This window comes from Calliopsis andreniformis, unplaced genomic scaffold (genome assembly GCF_051401765.1).
Source record: "Calliopsis andreniformis isolate RMS-2024a unplaced genomic scaffold, iyCalAndr_principal scaffold0022, whole genome shotgun sequence".
NCBI classification, from domain to species: Eukaryota; Metazoa; Arthropoda; class Insecta; order Hymenoptera; family Andrenidae; genus Calliopsis; species Calliopsis andreniformis.
The window spans coordinates 5,039,644-5,060,513 of NW_027480432.1; the positions used below are offsets into that span (position 1 = coordinate 5,039,644).

Genomic DNA, 20,870 nt, shown 5'->3' on the forward strand with positions numbered 1-20,870 from the left:
ATCTCATATTACTCCAATAAAAGAAACGAGTTGAAAGTCCCAATAAAACAAGGCACAAAAGGAGCAAATTAGCCTTAATAATAACAAATTGACTTTTTCTTCAAGGATCCATCAAAATTCCCTGACCAGCCCAACACCATTATGACTACGCATTATGTCCACCTAATATTACTAATCGATAACTCCCGGTAATATTGCCGCTTTAATTATACTTCCAAAACGATCACCATAATGAACACATAAAATCCCCTTCGCGCCTCATTGTAACATTTCCGGGTTTCCAAAAGCAATCCTTATCATCATTAATCATTGTTCGACCGACAATCTTAATTACATTCTACCGCAGCACGGTGCACACCATATTTTTTCCTCGACCTGGTATCAGGGCCGCTCTATAAATACCATTTCGCTCTCTCTCTGCCCCAGAAGAAAGAACCAAAATTCATCTTTTTTATCGCGTCGAGGCGTCAAAAGAATCGACTACTAAAAGGAACGAGCGGATCACGCTTTTATCCCTCGTCCTTGCTGGCCTAGAACTGGCGGCTGCACCTGCCAGGAGCTCTCGCCTATACGGTATTCCCGAGGCAGGCAATAAAATATATCTCCCAACGGCGTGATTATACTGACGAGCCCTAAATATTTCTCTCCTCGTGCCTTCCTTTCGATCTCCCGGAATGCGCCTCGTCTTTCCACGAGATTCGACTCCCTGCCCTTTCCCCTTTCCCCTAGACCCAGTCCCACGAGGTATACACACGTCCTCGCGCTAACGAATTTCGTGTGTCTGCCGAGGAACCCTTCTAATCCTGACTAACGCGCGCGTCAGCCGCGAGGATAGGTCCAGGGGGCTTAAGTCCCCGAAGGCCGAGGTCCCCCGAAAAGGGGCGGCCCAAACGGGCCCTGACAACGTCTTTATCGGTCCCGATCTCGCTGCCCAATCCCTCGGTGCACCGACGCTTAATAGCGTCCATAAAGTTTCATCGTGCGACTACTATGTCGTTTAAATGTATATCGAACGCCGCGGCGTGGCGGGTTGCATGCGGCGACGCACCGAATCGCGTGCGCCCACCGACGATTTATTCGACCGTTCCGCCGCTTTATGCCCCCCCAACCGACATTTGCATACCGCCGCCTCTGACGTACGCGTGTACGAATTTCGTTTTATTGCCTGCGCCGTGCACTGACGTTAATAACGCCAGCCTGCCCTTTCGTGATACTTGCCACGATACTTTGATGCATTCAATGGACACAGGGGACACGCTGTAAACGACGAGATTGGTGGATGTCCCTTTCTCACGCGCTTATTAATTCTTGGGACACCGAGGTAGGGGTAGTTAGTATTCAGATGCAAATTTCTGGGAATTGGAATCGAGGAAATTGGAAGAAAGGTATGGGATGAGTTTGAAAATTTGTGAGATATGTATTGGAATATTTGGAACGTTTGGAATCTGTTCTCTCTATGGCTACATGTAAGAGAAGAAGTTTTGAAGAAATCTACTGGTAGTACACTGAAATAAAGAACACTACTTCTCTCAAAGTATTAACTCCCAGCAAAGAGAAATCTACCATAAAATACCTTTAAATGAAGTCCAACCTTAACTATATGAAAAGTGACCAAATCTTCCCAAACTCTAACTCAATCATTCATCACACAAGGACCTGCAGCCTCAAAACAACTGTAAGCACCAGCTTTCCTAACGAGTCCAGGTCGAGTGAATAGGTCCCACTTTGCTTTGCATTACTGAAGGCCCCGAACAACAGCCCTGAAAAGAAGCCCAACGGCGCGTTGCTGATGTTCTGTTTTCGACTCTACTTTGCATCACCGTTCGTCCGCTGCATCGTTGCAACGGATCGTTATGTTGCAATATTCGCACGGTAGCAGCGCGCGACTCCTTTGTGAGGACACTCGAGCGTTTTCTGGCGACACAATGGCTCATTCCGACGACCGGATTTCGGACTTCTCCAGTGGCTCTGAATGGGCCATTCGAACGGAGAGCAGGGCCCTAGCTGGCGGCCAAACGAAGAACATTAAGGTAATAACGTGCATGGGTGTCAACGTATTAGGTGCGATTTCCGTTACATTGTCGGTTCCATCTTCTTTTTCGCGTTCATTGTGGCGCGATCTGGCGCGATCGTAACTGAAATTCTGTCTTGCAGGATGATGCACGAGAAAAAATCGAGAATCATTTCCGGCTGCATTGTCGTACCCACATGGCACGTATGACGCGAATATGGAACGATTTGCGTGTCAATGAGGAATTATGTGTCGTTTGCTGGGGAAGATGGCTTCTTTCCTCGAGTGGGATTGATATGTTATTATAAAACCGACAGGGAGTTGATATTTAGCCTCTCAATTGGAGTGATCGTAAACTAAAAATTAATGATAAATAAGCATAAACTGGTTACAAATTTGTAATTAATTACGATCCTACTCATGAGGCAAGAATTCAATGATATGTCATTTTTCTTGCAGAGAAGGAATTCAATTTCCAAAATAAGAATTTATGCTTTCTTAGAATAGAGAATTAAATAGGTACAATTTCAGAATTACCTATCAGTAAAAAATTGAATTCTCTGTAATTTGGTCCACTATGGTTTCCTTCAAAGCTGAATTTTTATACTAGTTACAAATGGGTCACAAAAAAATAATAGCTACATCTGTCTACAAATACCAACTGCAGCTATTTAGCCTCTATGTGCTACAGTAGGTCTAACAATAATAAGTTCTGCAAGGGACATAATTGCACGAACCAAAGTAGCTAAACTTCAATTCTGGTATTTTAAGCGGCTGTCTAGTATCTTACGTCGAAGTAGTAGAAATAGGTGACCGTCACGGCTGAAAGTACCGTGTGAATCCATGGTCTGAAAAGTCACGGATTTACTCGACTTCCTACCGAGAACGCCCACGCCGATTAAAGAAGACCATACACGTAGCACGCGGACGCTACGTAATGGTAATTGCATTATGCAACCTTGATATCACTGCCCCGCAGAAGTATTGTCCAAATACACGATCCATACTCGAGTGTAAAATGGGCCAACTCCTTCGAAGCCTGAAATGAAAATCGAGGATGCCCCGAACGCTGCCAGACGTCCAAGGTTCCACTCCCATTTCCGCGGTAGTATTTCATCCAGAAGCATCGCCACGATTTGGTAACTGGTTTATTCAAATGCCTTCGAAATCCCTCAGGCTTTCGAATTCCAATTTGAATACGCCTCGATTTCGAAGATTCGGGATATATTACGAGGAATATTCATGGAACGCCATGGACCCTCGGCTATGTGCCCTCCAATCCTTGAATTCGAAATAAACGTAATATATTGACGCGGATAACGCTGGCCGTGATAAATGTTACGATGTGTCGTCTTCATCGCGCCGGAGGATGATTTAATAATTTAAAGACTAGTCACGGACATCGACGTTGCAATAACCATTGCGTAACGCGGCTCTGCCATTCAGCTCTGTATTTATCGATGGAGGTAGAAGCGTAATTATGGGCAGAGAACGCTTTATGGGTATATGGAGCGGTATTTTCTTGGTGCTTCTGCAATCTTTAGAGACTCCACGTAGTTACACTGCAGATAGAATCGTTTTAAGGAAACCATTGTTTCTTTATTTATCACGCTCATTTTATTTCCTCTTCGGAAGACACTCAAAGTATTTACAGCGTCTGATTCTAAGAGGAGTATTAAACAATTTTTTCTTCTCAAATTGTGAGACAGGAGACTTCAAAAATTTTCATGTAGAGTGATTCATATTTTAAATATAGGTACTCTGAAATTTGTTCAAGTAACAATGAATAATTCTACTTCAAGCACTAGTAACACTCATCCAAATTAATAATTTGTCCAATTTTTCTATTTCAGATGAGAGTCTTCAGGATCATTACACAAGCCCAGAAAAACGTCCGAGATTATAATTCCAGTAGGAATAAATCTCCCCCAAAAATTTCAAAATACGATAAGTCACGGTTTAAAAAAATTCCATTGGGTATCGAGGCTTCTAATGGGAACGTGGCTCAACTTTCCAAAGCCGTTCGTTTTACGTTGCCCTCGAGTGTCTTCAGAGCTCTCCCATTCGAGACAAGGTATCGCACATATTTCTTCAGCGTCCTTTCCTAAAGAATCCGTAGCATCGTCCCATTATTCCCATTCGCCTTGCCGCGAAACAAAGCACACTCCTTTCCCCCTTAATAGTCGCAGATCTGATTGCGAGTCCTACAAGCTCGTTTCTCCGGGCCGCGCTCCGAACGATTATTCCAAAAAAGTCCCTCCCGATTACGCGCACTTAATAGGCTCGGACTCGCACGGTAATTGCGAGGTTAACTGATTTTTAATGACGGGTCTGTCGATTGCTACCGCGACCGCGCTTCTTGTTATTCTTCTTCGTGCTCCACCTTCCTCTCCTCTGCCTCTTTTTCTTCTTTATTCCTGCGCGAAGTCCCCTCTCGACGACTCTTCGATTTCCATCCCTTTATTCCGCAGCTCCGTTATTCTGTAGCCTCATTTCGATGCCTCGGTTTTTTTCCACTTTGGTCTCGTTAGTGGGAATTCAGAGTTGTTTCTGAATCTTTAGGTAATAGGTATATATGGCTGTGGTTGGCAATTTTTAATATCGTGGAAGAAATATTAGAAGTGTTGGGAATATTTAGTTCTTGTAAGTGTGTCTAGTATGAAACTTGAGAAGCAAAGTATATTTTCTTGAACATCAAGCTTCATATAAAAAAATGTTATTCTATATTTTCGACTTATTGTTTTGTGTAGAGTCACCCCCTGATTGTACCACCAGTTATCAACCACCCTGTAAAAGAAGTCAAAAATATATCCCTTCTCTCAACTGTACTTACTCTATCTATTTGGTAATGTTCCATAGTTGGTATCGGATATTTTTAAGAACCCAATAAAAAATAATTTCTTCAATTCTCAGTTTACCAATATAAGAGGGATCTCAGAGAAGTCCCAAGGACCTCAATTAAATTACATATCATCAAGTCCCCGATAGCTGTACTTCGATATTCGTGTGAAAACTCAGGAACCCAGTGTCCGAGATCCTCTCACGAATCCGTAAGGAAAGTAGGGGTCACCAATCATCGGTATCGAATCGTTTCCCGATTCAGCAATTGGAAGCTCGGTACAGGTCCGTTAGGCGGGGAAGCTTTCATTTACCGACTTAAGTGGCCACTTACGAGTCTATAACCCTTTCTTTACCTACGTTATTGCTTCGTTAAAGCATCATTTTCCTCTCTCCTGATTTCCACCGTGCCCGCGACTCGCCTCCGCGATACTCAACTCCCAGGGCCCATTCCCTGAGAGTTATTCCCGACTGTTCGAGTCCGTACTTAACTCTTTACCATATAAGACTTCCGGAAGAGCTGTTTGCTCTCGATACGTTGCTCCCCGTTCGGACGGCGCATCGAGAAGTTAAAGAGAGAGCCGATCCGCGGGAGTAGTTACGGATAAGTTTGTCGGCGCTTAAGTGGCGCCGAATACGGACCTGTAAGTACAACCTGCTCGTGGCGACAACGTTTTGTGGCCACGGACACAAGTATCCGCGACGGGCAGCCTTTCTGATGCTGAGGGGAATGCTGAAACGTCGATTGGACGTGCTCTCGAAGCGGTTGGTAATTAATTGGGTGATTGGTCCCTGGAGCAATTCGAATCTTTCGTTTCGGGGAAGCTGAATCTGAGGGTAATAGACCTGGATTGTGTAGCTGCTTAAAGACAGAAAGAAATGTGGATAATAATAATCTTTATGCAATTTTATATTTTATATTGACATAGTTGAAGATATAGAATCTTAGTAGAAATAATATTCAGCATTCAAATAGTATATTTTGCACTGTGTTTTTTGCTCTTTTTGTTTTTTGATATTATATAGGTTTTGTAACTTTTTATAGTGATACAAATTTCATAGAATTATTCAAAATTGTAGATGAAAAATAAGGAAAAGAATTTTCTATCACCAAGAAAATCGACAAATTACAGAGATTAACCCGATCCACATATGGGTCACAGGACTGTGAACACATATCAGTAATTGAACTAAAATTCCAGAAAATTACACTCTTTTTAGAATACTCCCAAATTCCACAGAAGTAGCAGAGAACCAAATACCTACCACAAAAAGGAGAATAAAATAAAATGCCTCTCAATGACCCAATCACGCCACAGAAATATTCCTCCGCACAAGAAACACGCAAGCTTGCAACCCTTTGATGAACTAGACCCCAAATCCAAACCACGCAACCAACAAAGTGTTAAGTAAAACCCTGTCAAAAATAGCCCACTTTAGGGTCCGAACGCCGACCTGGCCCACGGCATTCCGAAACTGGCACGAACCAGCCGTTCTGCAGCGCGCCTCGAGGCTGCTCCCAGTGGAATCCCCGGCGGGCGAAAAATAAGAGGCCGAGAACAGTACCGAAACAAATAGTTACAAAACAGGCCCAGGACGGAAGACAAAGTATTCGCGTGGAGACGAACAGCCGCGGTGCGAGCTGGCGTCGTCGCTTTGAGCCTTTTGCCATTATCTCGAAAAGGAACGACGGGGAACCGGTCGTGCAGAATCCCCAGGTTCGCGATAATATTTGCGACACTCTGGCCGAGGAGGCGGCCGAAGCGGGTTAGGCTAAAGGGAGAGGCCCCGAAAAGCGAGTGATTTGGCCGCGGCGGGCCCCGGGGCTGATTAATGTGACCCACTATGCACGCCCGCTATATGGGCCGAGGGCTGGCTCATTTGCATTTGCATCGGCACGGACCACCGTGTTCTCCGCTCGCGGACTTCTTTCGGGAACGAACAAGCTCGTGTCGGGGAGTGCTCCATTCAGCCGCTACCATTCCTGCACCGCTGGCTATCTCCGAGCGAGAACGATTATCCTCGAGGAAAAGGGGATCCTCCCCCTCTCTATTTGACAAATGACGCTGGCGAATCTAAATCCGCTACTTGTCCAGTTACTACCGCGTTTCGAGTGTCCAGGGGCGGGGGAACGGGCAATTTCATGGTTAGTAGACCGCTGGCGAGCGGGGTTTTGGTGTACCAAGAAGCTTCGGAGCCTCGCAACGACGTGGGCGTTCGTTGGCGACCTGCTTAACGTGGTCGATGGTTAGTGGATGCAACGATCGTGTGACTGCTGGAGGGAAACGAACGGTGGTCGTCTTACCTGAAACTTGCTGTGTGTTGAGCGAGGCAAGAGTTTGGAAACGTTTTGGGGACCCTTCGTCTGAGGTGACAATGGCTGATAATTATGGAGTAAGCTATGGAGAGTTTCAGTAAGTCTGAGTAGACGAGTTCGAAATTGGAATGCTTTAGGTGTACGTACACGTGTAGGTACTTGTACCTGGACTGGAGGACTAAAGATGTGATCTCAAAAAGAACCTCCAACCGTATCTAATATTCTAATCTTCTTCTCGCCCTCTCCCAGGCCCCAATCCACAAGACACCAATAAAAGTCGCCGATAAGATCGACTGGCGGGAAAACCTCGCGTTCGTGAAACCTTCCTCCGCGTTCTTCCTAGATTCGCAGCCGCCCACGCGCAGGGGGCACGCGCTCGCATGCAGGTGCGTAGCCATGGGTTCGCGAGGGTTAATGCGCCGAGTAATAATTAAAACGCCATTTCGTGGCGGAGAAAGGCGAGACGAGGCGCGTATATAAAGCCTCTGCCGCACCTATCTTGTAACGGTTTAGCAAATGGACCTTTTCGTGGATGACGATTCTATATCATCCTTGTCTGCTCCACTCGCCCTGGCCCTGACGATACAGTCAACTGTCCCATAACACGATTAATTTCAACCATAAAAGTGTACATATTATCGAGACGTATATTTAGTTATATGGAAAGAGAGTTATATGGAAATAGCGTTTTAATAAACCACGAGTTACCGATTATTTATGAATTCAGAAGCGCTCCACGATTGCGACACTCGCGCCTTGTCGCGGCGTGTTCAGGGATACCGAAGCTGGTCTCGAGAGGCGCAAGAATCGGGATAATTTTTTCCCTGCTAGAGAGGCGAGCTATATTTTAGTTCGCGAATCGCTGCTGCTTGAATAATGGCGTCTAGACTCCCGTGTCCTTGCGATCGTCCAAGGATGGCGAACGCTCGTCGCTCGAAATTCGTCGGGGCGACGCGCGTGTACGCGTGCTCGCGTGTACGTAAGTGGCAGTTGCATCAAGCAGGCACATACATTGTAACGAATTATCGCACAACGAGCGGCATCGTAATTAAGAGTTACGCAACGGGTAATTGAGAAACCAGACGCCTTTACAAAGCTGCCTCTTCGCGCCGTGGATATCGTATCGAGGAGCTTAATAATAATAGGGGCCCGCGGTGATCAAATGAGCCTCTAGGCTCTGTAATGATAAGCGATGGTGGCGGGAGATCGATAGCGAATCGATTCGCTTTCCTGTTTTCCTTCTAAGGGTGTCGATGAGATGAGAGATGTAATTGGAGTTGGGAGTGTGCTTTAGGATTCTATCTGTGAGTGAATTCGATGGTTATTGGGCGTGAGATGTTTCGACGTCGATTATGAAGGGTCAGTAAGTGTATGAGGATGATTTGTGTGATACAGATTCATCTCTATTAATTCTACTGTAGGTACAGCCTACAATGTTCTTTTTTTGAATTTCTTCAGAAATTCTGAAGTGCATAAGTACGGTCAAACAGGTATGTAAATATCGTTCGAGGAACAAGTAGGTCCCCCATCATAATGAAGATATCCTTATCCATTAGCAATCATTAAGCATTTTCCAAATAACTAGTCTACATAATTTCCCTATATAACCTAGACCCCAGGATTAACATCAATCCCCCAAAACAAAAGGATCACACAAGAGCCTCTTTACACCCAGACACCCTTAATCCTCAACGTTCACACCTAGGGTTCTCATTACACCCCCTGCCTCGCGTCGATAATCTCCCTCCCTCTCCCCCAGCACCCCTAATAACTCAGCTCTTTCCAAGAATCTCTCGAACGCATCAATCACGTTAGAAAAGCGTTTAAAGTCGATGCATCGGCCGCACGAACGGCCGATCCATCTCAATTGGAATTACGCGGGGCCCGTTTCGCCGTTGAAATATAATGTCAGGAGGCGTAATGAAAACGTAGCCGCGGCAAAAGGAGCACGTTGACGCTAAACGACCGGGATAATCTCGTCGTGGGTGATAAAGATGCCTGGATTCCACGGTCTAATTACCAGCGATTATTCGCCAACCTAACGCAACGGGCCCCTCACCCTAGGGGAGGTTCGAGGGACGAAGAGGGGGAGGAACGCGCGCGGGGCACACACGCGTGCACGCACGATGAAGAAATAAGCGTCGACTCTTAACCGTCCCGGGCAATTATTAATCGCGTCTCGGGCTAATGACGAGACGTACGGCCGCGAAAGGGCCCCGCGCGGCGTATGCTAATGAAGCCCGGAGTAGCCAGCCCTCACCTTTTATTTTTCACGCAGATAATGCAACTTTGGCTGCCACGGCGGCGCATCGAGTGATTAGCATCGGCCCTGATTCGCTTCCACGACGTGGGCTATCCCTCACTAGCGGGCCCCAGTTGCGCCGAGAGGGGTGGGGGGAGATATCCCTCAACGTCGCGGTAGCCGATGAAGACCTCACGGGGGTAGCTGCGTGCCTTGACCGCGAGCTTGATGTATATCTCCATCCTGGCCTGGGCGGCGCGACCCAAACGCGAGCTGCGAGGATCGAGGGGTCAACTCGGGTCGATCAACCGGCGAACGCGTTTTTCGGGGGAGATTGATCGACCCCTGGGCCCCGACGTTGCAATATTTCACGGCTGTCGCGAGGATCGATCGGGGAACGCGCGAGTCGATCGACCGAGGATCGTGACTAATCGCGATCGACGAACTGATCGGGATTGACGATCTATTAACGTAACGAATTCGGAACGTCCGCGGAGGCAATTAATCACGGTGTTAATCGGTGGTCCCGAGCATGTGTTGCCGTGGACGCGCGTGAAATTGATTTAGGATCGACGTGGCTGTAAACAGTTATACGTGGGGAAGAATCGGCGGCGTGGCGAGTGTTAAGTTAGCGTTAAGTTGCTTACTATTGCGAGGTGCATGCATAAACGTGGTGCTAATAGAAGAAACGTAATTGATGGAGGAGAGTGTGAACTCGTTGCTGGGGGACCTTAGGTCTGGGTCATTTAGAAGTATAATATACAGAAAGGAAGAAAGAAATGAGATTTTAGTAAAAACAATTAGCGTTTTCGAGAATAAATTTTTTTAAGAAGACTTAGCGTTAGATTAATCCTTCTCGATTATCGAAATTCATATTTCTTTAGAATGAGGAATCATAATGAGGTCTCTGTAAATATCTCTATAAATGAACAACCTAATTGAGGATACTGTTTAATAACACTAGTTTTTATTTTACTCTGAGACCTAGCTAACTACTGGGACATTTACATTGTACCATCTACAGAATTTTCAGAATCCACATGACTGGCTGTATTTCTATTTTTACATCCATACTCCTCGGTATAAACCCTCCAATAAGCCTCAAGTCAATAACGACTTACTGTCCTCAGTCGAACCATGATCCAAGGAAAAATGTCACCGCTAATCAAATCCGATCTCTCCTCTTCCCTCCACCTTTAAGAGGCAGTAAAATTGGGAATCGCGAAGGCGAGATGAGCGAGTAGGTAGGTACTGCTCACTGAGTACTCATTATCCGCGGCAGAAGTACCTACCACCACTAAAGTGTACGTGGTAATTCCGAAGCGTAGACACTGGCGGACATGTCAGGCGCTATTTTAAGGCAAACCGTGGTTCAGACGCGGCGCTATTTCACGAAACGATGAAATACACCAGAGGCGGCGGGGGACGCGAGGATCACCGCGAGGATAAGCCGCGGAGCGTGTTAAGAAAAAAGTTGTAAGTTGGCTGGCTGGAGAGGAGGACTCGGGGAGAGTAATTACGAATAAAAGTTTCAATTAGCTCTGCAGCCTCACGTGGGCATCGCCGCTCGTGATTCATAGGCCATATAACCGTGCCCGGCCTAGCGTCGCGCAAGATCGTCGAAGGATGATGACGACGGTACACGTACTCCTTTCACTTTGTTTTCCCAGATGCCTGGCTAAATATTAACCTCCCGTGACAGAGATGCTTTTCCTGGCTGTCGCCTCGCATGACCATTATCAAACGTTACGGTGCGCCGCCTGAAAATTCAGACGCGAGACTTTCCCAGTTAATATACAGGGTGTACCTTGTACACATAATTGAGAAGGAATTTTAAAAGGGAATTAAATTATAGAACCCCTTGGATATCAAGAAAAGCTTGAGAAGAAAGTGGAATCATTTTTATTTTTGGGGTATTTGGATTTCTAGGGTGATATCATTTCTCGAGGGGTTCTTTAAAAAATAGATAATAATATAGCATTTAATAAATCCTAAAATTTAGAAGTAGGTTGAAATTTCATTATTAAATATTGTAAAGAAGAATTAACATATTTTTTAGCTCACTTCTCATGAAAAGGCTAATAGGTACAGTTTCTGAAGAATTGGATATAGAAAAACAGCCCTCTTCACTACAGAAAAAGCCTCCAACCTAAAGAAGTATTAAAAATCTCCTAAAGCCAGACACAGTAGAATTTCCTCTCAATTTCATCAATCAGCCTCAAAATGCCCCTGTTACTCTGATACCAAATGTTCCTGCACCTGTCCGATTTGAAACCGCTTCCTGGTACGAACACAGCTTCTCCATCGCCAATTACTCTACGCATAAAATTAATATCTGCCATTTCGCCATCGGAATAAACATAAATCATGTTTAAAACATCACCAGCCGGGATTCGCTCGTGTACAACTGTACCTCTTTAACGTAATCGCAAGGATATCGAATAGAATCCTACAATCTTTACAGGCTGATAAAATTGAGCAATAAGATTAATTGCAGCCACGGGAAATTGACTACCAATGAAACCAGCATGACGAAAGTGTCTTACCTTTGAAAAAGCAGCCGACTCTCCTGCCACCTTTCCACTTCCTCAGACGCTGAAACTAGTTTGCCAGGCTCTGGCCTGCCAACTTTCCACCGAGATTTCGCGAACACCCCGTAGACAGCTCTCCCGTAAACTCTTTAACCCCATCGGGTATTACATTGTAACGCGTCGCGCGGCCGTTCGCGCGCTTCTACTGCAAATTAAACGCAGAGATGCTGCTGTTAAACCTCCGAACGTTGACAAGACATCCCGTCGTATCTTGGCGTTTTTATCGTTTAAATCGACGCTGTCGTTACCGCCAGGATTTTTCCCGCGCTTAGAGGGAGTGCCACCTGTTCCCGCGCGAAACGCGAATGGATGCCACGTCGCGTAAAGAAGGTGTAAAAACGGCCATGAAGTGTTGACGTTCAGGGGATTCTTCGTTGCCTAAGTTACGAGGTGTACGAATGGTTCAGAGGAACGAGGTACAGCTACCGAAGCTGTTATTAGCGATATTCAATCATTGCTCGAGTTTAAGCGTGAGGATTCGACCCAGTCTTTTGCGACCTCGTTTCATGGACAGAGAGAAAAATTGTTAAGAGGTTCTTTGTTAGAGGTGAGACTACTTGGGGAGGCTTTTGTGTTTGAGTAGTTGGCAATATTTTATCTTGGATTGTGTCTGAAATTGTTGTTCAGGATGAAAGATTGTATTCAGTATTCAAAAACTGTCACAGTGCTTTGATATTCCCTTTCCATGCTAATGCATAATAGGGTAAGAGTACCAATTATTGTGTACTAATCGATTACTCAACCCCCACGTTTTTCACATACACGTAATAAAGTATAGCAATATCAGACTAAAAATATTCATATTTTCATATGAATAAAATTAAATACACATTTTCAATTGAAAGCTACTACAACCTGCTATACACGTATGGAAATAAAAAGGAGGATACAGTAATCGATCAGATCATAGTAATTGGTACTCTTAGCCTACATAGGAACAAGTACATACAACATACTTCCATAGAAGTGAAATTATTCAAACCTAAAACAATCTACCACATAAATACCATTTAAAGTCCCCCTTTTCATCTCCGCTTCAAATCAAATTTCCCTAAGTGTGCCTCCTAGATCCCACCACCACGGACTCTAGCAAATCCCACTTCCCACATCGCCTAAGATCGCGGCCAAGATGAATCGAGCTTCTCACTCGCGGAACGTCGTCCAGCCTCGTAGGGCCGCTCGAGTGACGTTAACGATCGACACGGCCCGTAATGGGATTACTTTGCGTAAATCACAAAGCTGGCCAGAGTCGTCGGAGCCACTCTGTGCGCTTATTACGCGTCGCGTTCGACGGTGTTGAGATACGTTCGACGTTTAACCCCAGGGTCCCCGCCAGACTGGAAACCCCCGTGTCGATCCGCGGATGCTGGCTTGGAACTCGGAGAATCCCGTGTTCCACGAGGTGGACTCGAGGCGAACGAACCGAGGCCCCCTTCCCTGACCCTCTTCTCTAATCGGGACTTTACGAGCACCCTGTATTCCGGCATGCGTGCCTCGCGCGCGACCCCAGCCGACCCCAGCCGACCTCTCCCACATTACCTCGTCCACGCACCTTCGATCCTAGGACGGTGAAACTGCCTCGCGGGGCCCCGAGTTCTGGGACCCACGAGCACTGGATTACCCCCCGAGACATCTATCGCGCGCTGCCGCCAAATTAGCCCGAGCTCGTGTTTGTTTCGCGTCGATCGCCAAGACGTCTCCGCTCCGAGGCTCGGTTAACGAACGGTCGGTGAGGCTTTGAAGAAACCCCGACAGAGAAATTTTCGTGGGGGTATTGAGATTGCGCGAGGCTTATCCTCGGCCAGATATCCTACTTCGCGTAGAAACTTCCACGGGAATTCTTCCCCCTGAGCCGGCTTTAATTAAACGCCTGACACGATATGGCTCCGAGGAATCCGACGAGCGGTTGGGACTCGGGGTGAAAGTCGAGGGAACGGCTGATGCAGGAGATGCGGTGTCCTGGGAAGAGATTTTCCAGTGGGACGTGGTTCAGGTGTTTATGGAGTTATGAGTCATTGGGAGTCGTGGACTCATAATCAGTTGGATGATAATATGTGGTTCAGAGGTCAGGATTCAGGGCAAACTGCGCGATGATTTTTGACGACATTTTTCTGAGATTTCTGATGAAGATTTTAGAGGGAATTTTGAAGATCTCAGTTGCATAATAATATGTGCTTCAAAGTTCAGAGGTCAGGGCAAACTGAGCGATGGTTTTTTGACGACATTCCTATACATTTTTTTTTTTTTTTTCAAGTTTTGAGAGGGAATTTCATAGATCTTATTCGTAGTAGTAGACAGCATAAAGATCCAATACAGGAACTATATTTTTCCTCAACCCATACAATTGACAAAGTTCAGAGACTTCGAGGTCATTTAATTGATCACCCAAAATAAGCTACAGCACACGAGCCATGATGAATAGCACCAACAAGGAATTTGGTATTGATAAAAAGCATTCAACGTCAGCGCGTCGATATTTTATCGTTGTATAATCTGCTCGCGAGCTCTGGAGCCTTCAGAGCGCATAAACGACATCGACCTCGGGACTGACCCAAGTAATTGAAAGAGGTGGTCGCGAAGAGACTTGCAGTGACCACAAGCGATCCCTCGTATGCAGGTGCGCTCGTAATTATGTACCCGTGTCCTATGTATAATAACGACCACATGGTCGTTCGTGGAATTTTGTGTTGAATCGCTGAAATTTAATATGAAAAGATATTAGGACCCCCGCTGTTATTAGATAAGACTGTTTTAACTGTGATGGAAGAATGAAGCAAGGATATTCTCAGCAGTATTATGTTTAATTTGAAAATTCTAGAATGTTAGTATTTTTAAATTCTCATGTTAAGAGAAAATTTGTATATTAACAAATTCCTAAAAATTCAAACGTAATACATGTTAATACCGCAATATTATAACTTGCAACTTCTAACCGAAATGTTTTATTAATTTTCATAACCCAAGAAGTAAAACTTGACCACATCCTACCACTCACTGCATCCTACACCCCCTACCAATTCCCTCCAATATTTCAAACTGCATCCACCGCTAAAGCTCCTTCAAACCTTCCAGCAAACTCCCCCTATAAGTCACTGTTCTAACTCTCCCATGCATCACGAACGTCGAATCACACACGAGCGGCGCACCAGGATGAGGACAACAAGGGGACGGCGTTGAAAGTGTAGGCCACACGTAGAGAAAAATAAATTAACGACTTGGCCCTAATTGCACGTTCAGAATTTTACGGCCGACCCTGTCGTACACGTGATGCGTGCAAGACGAGCACACTCGCGAAGGGAGGGGGACTATAATTACCTGAAACGTGTTCTCGGGCACGGTAAAAAATCAGACCGAAATGGTGCCTTTATTAATTACGTATTACTTAATCACTCGGTCGAAAGAAGAAGAAGAAAAAAAAAGAAGGAGAGACGTAAAGAATGGAAACGCATCCTGGTTGCTGTCGGTCGATGAAAGGACACAGACGACCCAACAGAGCCCGCGGTCGCGGCTCCTTTAGCACTCGGCGACTTGGCCCCGATTGCCCGTACATTTTTGGACAAACGTTCACTTTTAGAACCGAGGATGGCCCCTTTTGCGCCGCAGATTGTGTAACGATCTCTGGATGGCTTTTTTTCCTTTTGCCCGCTGGTGGTTCGCTCGTCTGTCAGGTGTCGAAACTTCTGCCCCGAATTAGCTACGATTGTGAGGCCCGCTATGCACAATGGGGACCGTTCCCCGAGGTTGCTTCATTGAGAGAATAAATAGTGCTACGTGGCGCGTGCAAATCGTTTACACGGTAAATATGGATAGACGACAAGTTGCAAAACGCCTGCTCTCACCGCGTCGGCGTCCGTGCCCTCTTATCTCACAACGTGTCCGCGTGTTTATGGCGAAAAAATAGACTTTTATTTTATTCTTAGCGGAACGTGTTCCCGTAAAATGTCGCTCCTCCGATTTTATCGTCGCCGATATTTACCAGAGGCCAGAGCGCCGCTTGTAATCCGACGACCTTCGAAAAAATCCTTCGAACACTGGCGAACGACGGCAATAAAACGAGTTTCGGGGACGACGCGCGTTTATTTCCGTTACTGCGACAGAGAAAGGATCCCGCGCTAGGATCGAGCGGCGATGATCTCGTAGACGGCTGTGGATCTTGGTGATTTTAGAAATCGCGTCATCGGGAATGGATGAATCTGTTTATCTAGCAGAGTCTCGGCAGTTCTTTTGAGGTTTTTCTTGGAGAAATTGAAGTTATGAAATTTTCAATTTTTTGAACATTTTTTTTTAATATTGATATGCTACAAAGATTATATGGAAATTCCTGTAATTAGCTGCTAAATTACTTTTGGCTTGGAAGCGTGAACATATAACAGGGGATAAAAATATCACAATACAATGAGTCCCACGCTCACCAGAGTTAGAAGAAAAACACAAATAGGTTTCACTTCCTATTCAGAAGCCTGTAAGTAAACAAATCTGTGAGTAATTGCAAGTTTTAGACTATGATGAACTTTGACCTTAGGAAATGAGAAGTTATTCTCGCATTGACTATCCTCGGTAGCAATACAGATTTATTCAAAAGAGACCTGAGTTTACTTTGCATAGTAGTTTCAAGAAACATGAAAAAGGGTCCTCCATGAGTTTTAATTATCGAAACAATAAAAAATGAAGAGGAACTTCACTGTAGACACTATAACTCTGAGTTCTACCCACATCTAAGCCTCCATTGTTTCGTTTTTAAATTTTTGGATTATTTCTCATTTTCCAAAATTCAAGCTATAAAAAATTCGTATTTACATAAATTGCAGAAAGTTAAGAAATAATTACGCTATCAGAGGAAATCCCTACAGAAACCACTATAAAATCCCTTAACAATCTTCCAAGGACCATCAGCAATACACACTCACTTCCTTAAAAAGTAAAAGTAAAGAAATTTCGGGCTCGTCCGGGATTTGAACCCGGGACCTCTCGCACCCGAAGCGAGAATCATACCCCTAGACCAACGAGCCAACTTGTCAGTTTTTTCTCTTGGACGCACAGAGCATCCCCATACACCCACTAACCCAACCCTAAGCCAACCCTCCTCAAATAAACCTATTCTCACACTTCTCTTATCCCTAGAAAAGAAACCAGCACACAATTGCAACAACCCAAGCCAATGGAACTGAAGAAATTTTATTACCCTTCAGAGACACTAAGAACTTGGTTACAGGAGCTAGAATATGTATGACGTGAGTTCACGTGACGTGTGAATAATGTGCTCGTACCATTAAGTTCTTCTATTCTTAATAAATTCAAACTATAGCGAATGTAACAAGACAAGAGAATACTGTAAGCAATAGACAGGGATGTAAAGGAGGAAAAACGAAGGTACATCCTGGGATCGCGAAAAAGAGCCCATACACGCATTCCTGCTGCTCGTTTCCCTAATTGATCGGCTCTGAACGTATCAGCGTCTCGCGGTTTTTGCGCACCGCGTCGAGAATTCCGCGTCACCCTGGGAAGAAACTCGATCGGGCCGCGGTGAAAGAAAAAGCGTTAATTAGCTCGTTTGAATGGGGGCCGGGAGCGCGAGTTTCTCGGAGTTGATGCACGTGGCGCCACCTGTGGAACAGCCACTGCATTCGTGATTAGCGGTGCCGCGCTTGCATCCGCCAGCAAGATCTTGGGCCTGAGGGCCCTTCGCTTGCAACAAAGTTACAGTGACCATTTCTCTTTTTCAACCCTGACCATATCTTACTACAATGAATCAGTTTACAGAGAATGAAATTGTTGAAATTAAATTTTAGCTCCTTTAAAATTCGGGGGATATAAAATATTAAATAATATATAAGCACAGATTTTATTAACACGTTAAGACTCTTAACCCATCGGACACAATATTTCATTGGCTATCTTTTTAAGGAAATTTACATTATTAAATTTTGCTCCTTTGTGTTACTATTATGTAGCATTTACGCAACTTTGGGCCTCACTGGGTGAACTAATTAATTTTCTAAGGCCCCAGAGGAGTCCTGTACTGAATCAGGTATACATGAAGAGGGTGATGGAATTATTCCTAATTTCCCGCGAGATCGGAGCCACGTCCGCGATAAGGGCCCATTGTTATTCAAGGTGAACGCTATCGTACGCGTCGAGACGCTTTCCTCTGCGAGGAATAAAGGAAATTTCCTGTCGGCGAGATGTTCCCCGGATAGCCGTGTGCTGTTTTATTGTTGCAGCATCGAAGGGCTTTTTTAACGAGGCCCTGATAGACGCCCATAAAGATTAGCGAAACGGTCTGTCGTAAAAAGGCGCGCGGAATTCGTAGGAATTTTTTAAACAGTTTTTACAACGATGCAGTTTTTACGGTGTCGTCGGTGCGCGGTGCACGCGTACTTTTTAAGTAGATCTAAAGCTGGCAACCGTAAAAGAAGACCAGGTCGAGCCGATTAAGCGATTCCGATGACTACCATCATCGCTTTACGACATTCTCGTCCTTCCTCGGACAAAACACACAATGAGAGGGCACCATTGTTCTCCCACTGACCCGATGCAGTCTGCGCTGCGATGGCCATGCACGAGGGCCACCGCTTGGCATCTCTATTCAAGGGCTGCGTTTTCCGAGAAATCCCCCCAATATCCCTGGAAATAAGGGTAGAAGTTCGCAGCGATTAGGAGCCTCGACGAGCGGACCGATCACAAAAGCCGAGCGTGCTAGTACCTCTGTACCATAAAAAGTGGCCTCAACTGTGTTTTACGAACTGTTTTAGCGTACCGCTATGAATGCTCCTTTTTTACCCAAAGTGTTTGTATTGACCTTCTTCGAAAACAAGGGTACTTAGCGGGGTGTATTTTGGTGGACAGGAAGCCTGTTGTAAAAGTATATGCACAGGATGGTTCGACTCTGGACGAGTAACTGCGAATACTGGGATGGTTACTGACTGGGTGTAGTTCTTACTTTCTGTTTTGTGAATTAACCCACTGTCTGGGAGCTGGGTAGTTTATGACGAGGATCATTTTTTACTTTTCAATTTTTTTCCTGCTGTGTTTACAAAAATTGAAATAATATATAGCGACTAAGCTATTGCATGATGTTGTAGAAAGTTAGAAGAGTATTTAAAAATTATTTTTTCGATTTTTTAAAATCTTGGACGTACAAAAGTGTATGGACTTCGTTTGCAAATAGTTTCAGTAAAAATAGGGTTGCTATGTGACAAAAATTATTTGTGCTATCATGTGTGTTATTAAAATCTACTATTAGTAATGTACAGAAAATTTTTAATTTTTGAATTTATAAATCCTTCGAAAACACAAAATTTTACCCCACAGAACACTGTATCAAAGCGAACCGAAGATTACATAATAGAAAATTGTGTGTTTTCTAAGTTAAACACTACATGCCTACACATTATACAACCATTGAAAAATTGTTTAAAAATTCTTAATACATGCTACTTACATTCAGTGAAGTTAAATGGAAAAACGAGGGTTTGTACATTTGAAGCTCGTCTCCAAAGGGTTGATCTTCATCAAATTTGAGGCAGTATGATCACTGTCACCACACCATCACAATCTAGAGTTAAGCGTGCCCAGATCATCACTGAACAGTGAACCAAATTTGTTTTCGGATTGAACCGTTTCCTCCCCCTACCCTCTGGTTACAATAGAGAAAGGGAGAGTCGAGAGCAGCATTTCGTAAAAGTAAAATGCAATAAATGAAAGGCGACGAGGAATGCGCGAACATGCCTCTATATATCACCAACACAAACCCCAAAGCCCTTATCGATCATTAAGATCTCTATGATCTACGAGCTGCCGTGGTTGGATCTTCAAGGACACGTTGCGAGAATTGTCTTACTCTGAACAAGTACGGGGTATTTTTTCAAACTAATTTTAGCACTGACCAATGCAATGAGTAATAGCAATCGGTGCTTTGTATTTAGAAGAAAAAATTTTAGAGCCATTAATGCTAGACTGATCCGTGAGTAGATCCGTTACTCTGGGAAATTATTGTGCTTCTGTTATAGTCAACTATTGCTGAGAAGTTTGAAAGTCAGCGTTAGTGAAAAAGAGGTTGATAAACTTTGCCACTGGAAGATAATCGCATCAGTGATTAAAATAAATAACCGAAAATAATTTTAAGATACAATATTATTTCAGCTAGGTTTCATACAAAATATAGGTGCCACTGAAAATAAATATCTACGATATTAATTTAGTATGTTTCCACTTTCATAGAATTTGAAAAATGGACACAGAACTCCCTAGAATATTCATCATTAAATACTACGTCTCAATTAAACAAAAAACAAAACAAAGCCAATGTATTTATCCAAAAATCCCACCAACTCCACAGAATCTCAACTAAATTTTCATAGCCCTCAAGCAATCCCATTTAATCCCTCATCAAACGATCAACGGAAGCCCCTAGCAGACAGAGTCACGCCCAAAATTCCCAATTGAAAGTCCCAGAAAGACAAAGCCGCGGCAGAATCCTCGAAGCCGCAGGATCGTTATCGATACCGTCAGCACCGTCGAGGAAGCCCGCGTCCGCGAGATCGGAGAGGGTAGGAGGTCCAGGCGAAGGAGGAGGAAGAGAGGAGAGGGTAGCGCGTCGAGGCCCCTCCCTTGTGCCCCCACCCCTGGGCCCGAGTAGATCTCTCGGTCGTCCAGCATGGCCCCCCACCAGAGAGGACCCGCGGCCCACCTGTGCCGCGGATGGACCCTGCACGCTTCTCCGCTGATCCGACGCACAGTGTGCCCATAAGGCCCATTCGAAGTATACTTACGAGAGCGCACGAGCCTAGCTGGCTAGGGAGCGAACAAGCGAGCGGTCGGCCAACCGATCGGGCGAACCAAGTGGGACCGCAGAAAATAATCGGAGGTGGG

The 20,870-nt window shown here is 44.9% G+C and overlaps 1 non-coding gene across 1 annotated transcript; it reads right to left on the minus strand.

The window, feature by feature from the left end:
- Positions 1-16,936: 16,936 nt before the first annotated feature.
- Trnap-cgg (transfer RNA proline (anticodon CGG)) lies at positions 16,937-17,008 on the minus strand. The gene has a single exon. It is a non-coding gene; the product is annotated as a tRNA-Pro (tRNA).
- Positions 17,009-20,870: the final 3,862 nt, after the last annotated feature.